Here is a 9,269-nt window from a genome sequence, read left to right as displayed (position 1 = left end):
GATTCTTCGAGATTCGATAGCGCTTCAGGCCTAATGGAGAACGTGGACACGGCCCTCGGGTGTTGGGCGAAGGCCAGGTCAGGGCGGTGGACACGGCCCAGGCAATGCCCTCAGCCGTTGGGCGAAGGCCAGGGCGGTGGACACGGCCCAGGCCATTCCCTCGGCCGTTGGGCGAAGGCCAGGGCGGTGGACACGGCCAAGGCCATGCCCTCGGCCGTTGGGCGAAGGCCAGGGCGGTGGACACGGCCCAGGCCAGGCCCTCGGCCGTTGGACACGGCCCAGGCCAGGCCCTCGGCCGTTGGACACGGCCCAGGCCAGGCCCTCGGCCGGTGGGCGGTGGACACGGCCCAGGCCAGGCCCTCGGCCGGTGGACACGGCCCAGGCCAGGCCCTCGGCCGTGGGGCGGTGGACACGGCCCAGGCCAGGACCTCGGCCGTTGGGCGGTGGACACGGCCCAGGCCAGGACCTCGGCCGTTGGACACGGCCCAGGCCAGGACCTCGGCCGTGGGGCGGTGGACACAGCCAAAGTGTAGAAAGACTTGAGGTCAAGGAAAGAATAAATGCTATACGAAGCGTTTTAAAAAGCACTTTGAACAAGAGAACCTCTTTTGCGATGCTGGTATTTACTCTGTGGGACTAGGCTTCTCAATCGTGGTAGAAATACCTGTTTTTCAGAGTTTTTCTCGTCTTCACCGTCATGCAGAACACCGTTCACATCACAAGCTTTATAAAGACTCAATGGAATTTTTAATTACTTGACTCCTCTGATTGGTCGCTTGCTCATTAACATGCAAATATATGCAAAACTCATGTGGAAGAAGAAGAAGTCCATGAGATTCTTGGTGTCTAGCATTCTGGGAAGGTTATTTGTGCTGCAGAAAATCCAACTGAATGACGCTTTCAGACTGAAGTCAGACCAACAACCAGGAACTTTTCAGCATGGAATGAAGGTCCAGAGGCCAAAATCCAGACCCAGTTCCCTGAAAGCATCACAGTGTTAACATGATAAGATCTGGTAGAGGGAAAGAAAACAAACATATTTACAACATTTCATCAGCTTTTGAACAATTTACAGCTCATTTCTGAAAGGTGAAGAACACCTACTCGTCTTTTCTCACAGACTGATAAAATAAAAACATTTGCAAGATAATTTTCAAATTTTACAGCTGTGATATTTTTCATTTTTCCTCATGGATGAGAGCTATGCATGATGATAATCAATGGAAATCTAAATTTCAAATATATAAAAACATGTCAGAAACATTCTATTTGAATAACAAGCTAGCAGTTTACACTTAAGATACGGACAGTGCTTGTAAGGGTGAGCGCTGCTTCCAGACTCTGAGATTCATTAACCGCATTGGAACATTTTTTCAGAACGGGCGGTGCTGCATATCACACACGGTACAGCATAACGTGTCATATGCGTCAGCCTCATCCTGAGAAAACCCATAGAAAACATTGTGATTTGGGGTTTTGTGATGTGTTTTGGCTGTTTTCATGGGTCAATATCACAACGTAAAGGATCCTAATGGCTTAACAGGTGACCAACGTCTGATTCTAAGTTCATTTGATGGTACCATATTGGGATGTAAAGGTGTTCTACAGGAAGCTTGTGGTTGGAAACCGTTAAGCCATTAGGGTTCTTTACATTGTGATATGAACCCATTAAAAACGACAAAACAGATTACAAAACCATCAGGAGCCAACAGAAACACAATGGCTTTCACGCGCGAGCGCTGGTTGACGACTGGGCAGATGTTAGGCACTGAGGCCAAAATTGGGCCACATGCTTTAGAGCTGAAAGCAGCTTTGCCTTGAGTCTATATTACTGGGCCAATTCTGGTGTGACTGCTGTGAACCAATAATGTAAAAAAATGACATTTGTTTCTAAGATACACTCAATAACCTGTCGTTCCGTCCTTTAGTTTTCAGACAATTTGTTAATGAAAAAAGGTAATAAGTGGTTTTGAATGTCCTGGTGACCTGAAATCTTCTCTGTCGACTTTAAACTGTCTGGCGCAGTTCTACACTGTCCCTCCTCATCATCAACCGATGGTGCAGCTCTACACTGTCCCTCCTCATCATCAGCACATTGTGTAGTTCTGCACTTTCCCTCTTCATCATCAGTTCTACACTGTACCTCCTCATCACCAACCGATGGTGCAGCTCTACACTGTCCCTCCTCATCATCAGCACATTGTGTAGTTCTGCACTTTCCCTCTTCATCATTAGTTCTACACTGTACCTCCTCATCGCCAGCAGATGGCGCAATTCCACACTGTCCCTCCTCATCATCAGCACATTTTCTAGTTCTGCACTGTCCCTCTTCATCACTGTCCATCCTCATCACCAGCAGATGGCGCAATTCCACACTGTCCCTCCTCATCACCAGCAGATGGCGCAGTTCTACATTTTTCCTCCTCATTGCTAGCAGATGGCGCAATTCCACACTGTCACTCCTCATCATCAGCACATTGTCTAGTTGTGCACTGTCCCTCTTCATTACTGTCCCTCCTCATCGCCAGCAGATGGCGCAGTTCTACACTGTCCCTCCTCATCGCCAGCAGATGGCGCAGTTCTGCACTATCCCTTTTCATCACCAGCAGCAGGTGAAGTTCATTACTAATTAAAGGCTTTTAGATTTAAGAGACGCCGCTGAGTTTAAACCGTCAGATCTGCTAAAGCAGAAGCAAACTCAGCTCAGCTTACACCGCCCTCAGGTGGCGCTCTGATTGTGGACCAGTTTTAGTCTGGAGGACTGAACCCCTGTCCTCTTTTTCTGAAACACCAACAGGAGAACCACAGCACTAAAAACGATATTTATGGTTAACTAAACTCCCCAAAGAGAGAAAAGCTGACGAGTTCAGGTCTTTGACTTTGTTTAGGTTTGCAGTCTCTCTCCAACCGTCTTAAACTATCGCCCAGGTGAGAAGAAAGTCTCTATAATCACTATAACAGAGCGCTAAGAGCACCAGGACGGAAAATAGAGCAGCACCACTGATATTTCTGCAGTTAGCACTTTATAAACACTTCACAACAGTGATGTAGGAAGCTGAGGCTAACATTATTAGCATGCGTGCTAGCAGTTAGAGATAGCTCTTGTTGAGATTCTCCTCATTAACGAGGAAAACATTGGCAGTTCAGCCCTCCTGAGGTTTGTAGACGGAGCTCTGAGCTGATCTGGTCCTGCTGAAGACTCACTGCTTCTGTTTTGTTCTTGTAGCTTTACATTTTCACACTGTTCACTAAAATAACAGCAGCACTTCATTTCAGAACAATGTCTGATCAGCCTACCTGACTCTGGAGCCGCTCTCCTTCCTCCATTTGGAGTCGCTCTCCTTCTAACACCACACCTCATTGGCTGATCTGTTACCATGTCTTTGTCTCATTGGTCCATTGATAAGATTATAACCAAGATTATGTAAACACTGTGTAATTTTTCATCTGTATAAGCTCTAGCACCCCCCTGCGGCTTGAGGGAGAAGCGGCTTAGAAAGTGTGTGTGTGTGTGTGTGTGTGTGTGTGTGTGAGACATGTTCACTAGTGCATTCAGTGGTGACTCCATCTCCACAATTCACCATCGCCCCCTTGTGTTGGCATTGACTCACTGCATTACACTCAGAAAAATCATGAATTGTGTGTATTTTGTGATGTTTTTTTCCTCCCAGATTTCCCCTACAAAACATTCACCTGAAGGGTTATAATTACACACCGTATCATGATATATAACTGGCTACTACTGCAGTGTGTGGAACTGAACAGTTCTAGCAGCCCTGAGCTGATACCATACCTGAGCACCCAGTGTTCTTCAGATCTAGTCAAGATTATCTTCTAATCAGTCTTTCAGGAGACTGGGTTTCTCAGATTAACCCAAAAACTTTGATCATTTATGTTATACCAAACAATAATATTGATCAGAACTCGTGATATTTAAAAATCCCATGACGGTGATCTCAGGAGCTCTCACAGTGCATGTGGAAACCAGCACTGTATTACTGAGAACATGGGTGGAACAAGAAATGATCTGGTCTATCTAAATGAAACCCAAAAGTACTGAGTGCAGATAAGAAACAGCATCACTTTCTGTCAACCAGTGTTCAGGCCGCATTCAGTCGGAATTCATTGATGCTAATGTTCATAGTATTAATCAGTATATAGGAAATCAGTATAATATCAGAGGTCGACGAAGTACACAAACCATGTACTTGAGTATCACTCCAGTAAAAGTAGAAGTTCCTCCCTTTAGACCTCCACTTGAGTAAAAGTACTAAAGTATTTGCCTTCAAATGTACTTAAGTATAAAGTAAAAGTACTAAAAGAGTAATTCTGGCTCTGATGTCCTGTTATCATTTTTATAACCAGACTGGCTTCATGAACTCATTTCAGGTGAAAGTCCTCCAGCGTCTCTCTTGGTAAACCAGTCTTTTAATAGAACCTCATTAATTAGTGACGCTGACGTCTATTAAAATGATCATCAGCACAAAACACTGAAGGTAAACAATTTCCATCAGGGAGAACCGAGTGGCTCTGAAATCACTTTTTACACACAAGCAAAGTTTCAGATTTATTTACAACTTAGTTCCAAGTTTAAGTTGAATAAAAACTGGCTTTAAACTCAGGATCACAGATGAGCTCCTTTACTATGTTGATCTGTAGGCCTCTGCTCATAAACATAAACCAGCCCAAACTAATTTACTATAAAATGAAATGGTGTTTGTAGAAATTCAGAAAAAAGCCGCGTCAGTCTCGACTGCATATGTGGACATATTTCTATATTGTGCTCTATTTACACAAAGTTAGGTTGGTTCATCATTTATGTTGAACAGACTCTCCCAAAGTTTTACGCTGCTGCGCTGACGTTGAACCGCGTGCTGCACTGGGTCGGTATGACCAACAGGTCAAAACCAGCTCTAAACAAAGTGACCGCTGGGCCCTGATTGGTGCTCTGGCTTTGCGCTTCTTTCGTTTTGACATGTTACGTTTTTATACACACAGAAACCAAAAGGAACGACAGATTTCTCAAAATGTAGGAGGAAAAAGTCGGATATTAGACTCTGAAATGTAGTGGAGTGAAAGGAAAAAGTCGCCCAGAACGGAGAAACTTCAGTACAGATACACCAAAAATACTAAAGTACAGAAACTAATTACATTTACTCAGTTACTCAGTTACTGTCCACCACTGTATATTATCATACTAAAGAGTCAAGGAGCCTCTTATGACTACCATACATGTGAAAACAGTCTTGAAATACTTGAGGTTTAGAACTATATGCATGTTGTGAAGTTGGTGCCTCACTGTTTTCATTGTTCCGCACTCAGTGCAGGTGAGCTTGGTATAGTTTAGTGTTGGGCTATTGTTGGTCAGAGAATCAGAAGGTGCTTTATGCATGAAGGGAACATGAGGTGGACCTTGGGGCTCAATAGGTGGAGAACAGAAAGTGTGAATTCTGACCCTGGAACTATGGAAGTCTTTGATTTGGTACGATTTTTCTTACATTAATGATCTCTTTTAGCCTAAGTAGAAGTTTCTAGTCTATATCAGAATCAGAATCAAGCTTTATTGGCTTGAATCAAGCTAGATTTCCAATGCATTAAAACAGAATGGCATCCCCTTTTCTCACGACTTTAAAGGAGAACTTATTATTCATGGTGGTATTCATTGTGTTTCTCAACTCTTTCTCACGTGTTGTAGGTCAGACTACGAGCGATCAGATGTTATCCTTATTGTAAAGGCCAATCCTAAATTATACAAGGACTGCTGGACTGTTCATTTTAATCTGCTTTCTACCCTCATCGTCCACTTTATCAGCTCCACTTACTGTATAGCTGCACTTTGTAGTTCTACAGTTACAGACTGTAGTCCATCTGTTTCTCTGAAACTCTGTTACCCTGTTCTTCAGTGGTCAGGACCCCCATGGACCCTCACAGAGCAGGTACTATTTGGGTGGTGGATCATTCTCAGCACTGCAGTAACACTGCCGTGGTGCTGGTACAAATGGATCAGACACAGCAGTGCTGCTGGAGTTTTTAAACACTGTGTCCACTCACTGTCCAATCTATTAGACACTCCTACCTTGTCGGTCCACCTTGTAGATGTAAAGTCAGAGACGACAGCTCATCTGCTGCTGCACAGTCTGTGTTGGTCGTCCTCTAGTCCTTCATCGGTGGTCACAGGACACTGTTGGCTGGATAGTTTTGGTTGGTGGACTATTCTCAGTCCAGCAGCGACACTGAAGTGTTTAAAAACTCCAGGACTGCTGTGTTTGATCCACTCAGACCAGCGCAACACACACTAACACACCACCACAACGTTACACCAGTGTTACTGCAGTGCTGAGAATGACCCACCACCCAAACAGTACCTGCTCTGTGAGGGTCCATGGACATATAAGAACTCTGCTCAGATCTTTATAACTTTATTTGCAGCACCTGATCAGCTGACAGATAAATGAGTCTGTAGAGGAGGTCAGTGTCCGATATTAAATGATCAGTTATTGGTAGAGCTGCAGGTTTGATGGTGCTTTTCTGTACAGCAGACATTTCCATTGTTTTTGTCAGTCAAATAAAGGCTGTAGCAACTTTTTCAGAACTTACCCCACTGGATCTGGACCTGACCGGAGATCTGAAGCAGCCAATCACAGCCAGCCGTGAAGAGTTACTGCGGTCCAGCACCACTAATCTGATTATATTTATCTGCTTCTGCGCACAGTACAGCACAGCACATAACCAGAACAAAACAAGAGGGCAAGTTAGTGAGCAGGTTTATTAAATGAAGGTCAATAAAGGGAGAAACTATCATGATAACATACTGTATGAATCTCTGGATTATTTCAGATGCAGTGGATCTGCTTTGTCTGTCTAATCTGGAGCAAAGCCGAACAACAAAGCAGTGCTGCCCAAGTGTGATTTGGTTGAACCTGCCAGAAATTCACCTCTACCCCATCCTCTCATCTCACACTGTACAAATAATTTCTTATTTCCATTTTAAATCATATTTCTGAATTATTTCCATCGCAGAATAAGGTGTAATATTGTAAAATTATTTTTAAAAACTCAATTTCATCACCAACATAACTGCCTTCTGTTTTCTCTTGCTTGTTTCAACTGTAAATAACTCTGCTGCCCCCCTGTGGCCAAACTCAGCAATACAGCACCACTGTTCCTCAAACTGATATCGGAGCAGCATTAAAGTTTGATTTAACTAAAAATTATTATTGTTAATTTGCTAAATAAATTCAACGGTTCAAGAACGATGACCTCAGAGAGCAGCGTCCCACATCTGGTGGTCAGTAGTGATATTGCGAGTGACATCACAGTAAAAATGTAATATATATATAATTATAATCACTTTATTTCACCATGTATGACATACATACAGGGTATTAATCTCGGTGAGTCACACATGTGACGTGTAACACACTGAGGCAGAAAGAAAACAAAAATTGAATGAATAGAATAAAGAATAAGAGCAGTCAAAATGAAAGCAGCTAAAGAGATGAACATGTGAATACCTGACCATACGCAGGTTTGAGGAGAAATACAACATGTTAAATATTTGGTAAAGTATATCAAAGAATTATATGAACGTCTGCAACATCACAATGCTTGATTTAAAAAAAAATCATTTTCCTGAAGTTTTCATAAAAAGAAGGGAAAAACAAAAAACTACTAATATGACTTATTATACATTTCACACACTGTGCTGGACTAAATCTTGTTAAAAGGGATAAATCATGCGCCTTTTGTAGTGAAGCATGTAGTATTATGACTAAATCTATAAAAGCACTGTGAAATAATTTACTATAATAATTAAGTCAATATTAACGTCAGCCACTCCTAGTTCAGACTGAGGACACCTGTCCTGGACAGCCCATAACTAATTACATATAGCCTGGTATAACCAATGCAGGCTGTTCTTTGTCACTGCGAGTTCAGTCTTCAGTTTTGTAGAGACAGTCAACACATTCAGCAAATCTGTCTCAGTGTGTGCTGATGTAGTAGTATAGAATAAAAATATAAACAAAAACACAGACTTGCTTTGTTCTGCCTTAAGCTTTAGCTCAGCTAAAGCTGCTTTTCTCGCATCTCTAGCAGGAACACTTTCCTCAAAAGTAGAACGGTTTCTTGTAAAAGGCTGAAGTCACTTATCATTCTCCAGCCTTTTCTCTGAATTTTCTGTCTAGTGTGTAGGTACCCTAAGACTCACGGGCTGTGGGTATAGGTAGTGATGTACATACCCTGCTACTTCACCACTGTAGATGGAAATGGGGGCACGAGTTCAATGTGTACCACTTTATAGCCTAGATTCACTTACCCATGACGGTTACTGTTCATTATTTGATCCTGTGTGACCCAGCTTGGGGTATTCCGAGTACTGAGTCAATGGCTAAAGTACACTCACTGGCCACTTTATTAGATTGCTAGTAAAAGGTCGGACCCCCTTTTGCCTTCAGAACTGCTTTAATTCTTCATGGCACACTTTCAACAAGGTGTTGGAAACGTTCCTCAGAGATGTTGGTTGGTTATTTGAGTTCCTGTTGCCTTTCTATCATGTGGAACCAGTCTGCCCATTCTCCTCTGACCTCTCACATCAACAAGGCATTTTCATCCACACAACTGACCGCTGACTGGATATTTCCTCTTTTTTGGACCATTCTCTGTAAACCCTAGAGATGGTTGTGTGTGAAAATCTCAGCAGATCAGCAGTTTCTGAAATACTCAGACCAGCCCGTCTGGCACCAACAACCACGCCATGTTCAAAGCCCCTTAAATCCCCTTTCTTCCCCATTCTGATGCTCGGTCTGCACTTCAGCAAGTTGTCTTGACTGCCTCTACATGCCTAAATGCATTGAGTTGTGGCTACGTGATTGGCTGATTAGCTATTTGTGTTAACAAGCAACTGAACATACCTAATAAAGTGGCTGGTGAGTGTAAGTGCCTTTTGTTGTATTTAAGTACACCTAATTATATCACAGTGGCACCCAGTTAATCTATTCAGTCTGATCTTGACAACTCAACACTGATTTGGTTTCATTTGGCATGAATAACTCTGTAAGAAGGTAGGATGAGTTTTCATACTAGACCTTTCACAGATGTTACCTTCAATCTGTCATGGTGTATAAACCTGGTGTCCAGTCTTCATGGCATTTAGTGTCCACTTCACCATCAGACTGGAAATCAACTGATATTTTTAAATAATAATGTCCGATAAAAGATTTGAAACCAGCCATTAGGGGTGTACTTTGTGTACTTCTGGTGGTCAGGAA

The 9,269-nt window shown here is 42.9% G+C and overlaps 1 long non-coding RNA gene across 1 annotated transcript; it reads right to left on the bottom strand.

Moving 5' to 3' along the window:
* Positions 1–724: 724 nt before the first annotated feature.
* Positions 725–3,446, bottom strand: LOC119262089. The gene is made up of 2 exons (XR_005129410.1): positions 3,298–3,446; positions 725–980 (listed from the first exon to the last, which is right to left on the bottom strand). It is a non-coding gene; the product is annotated as an uncharacterized LOC119262089 (long non-coding RNA).
* Between the last annotated feature and the right edge of the window lie 5,823 nt (positions 3,447–9,269).

The sequence above is a fragment of the Pygocentrus nattereri genome, chromosome 22 (assembly GCF_015220715.1).
Source record: "Pygocentrus nattereri isolate fPygNat1 chromosome 22, fPygNat1.pri, whole genome shotgun sequence".
In the NCBI taxonomy this organism is placed as follows: domain Eukaryota; kingdom Metazoa; phylum Chordata; class Actinopteri; order Characiformes; family Serrasalmidae; genus Pygocentrus; species Pygocentrus nattereri.
This window is presented reverse-complemented; position numbering and strand designations above follow the sequence as displayed.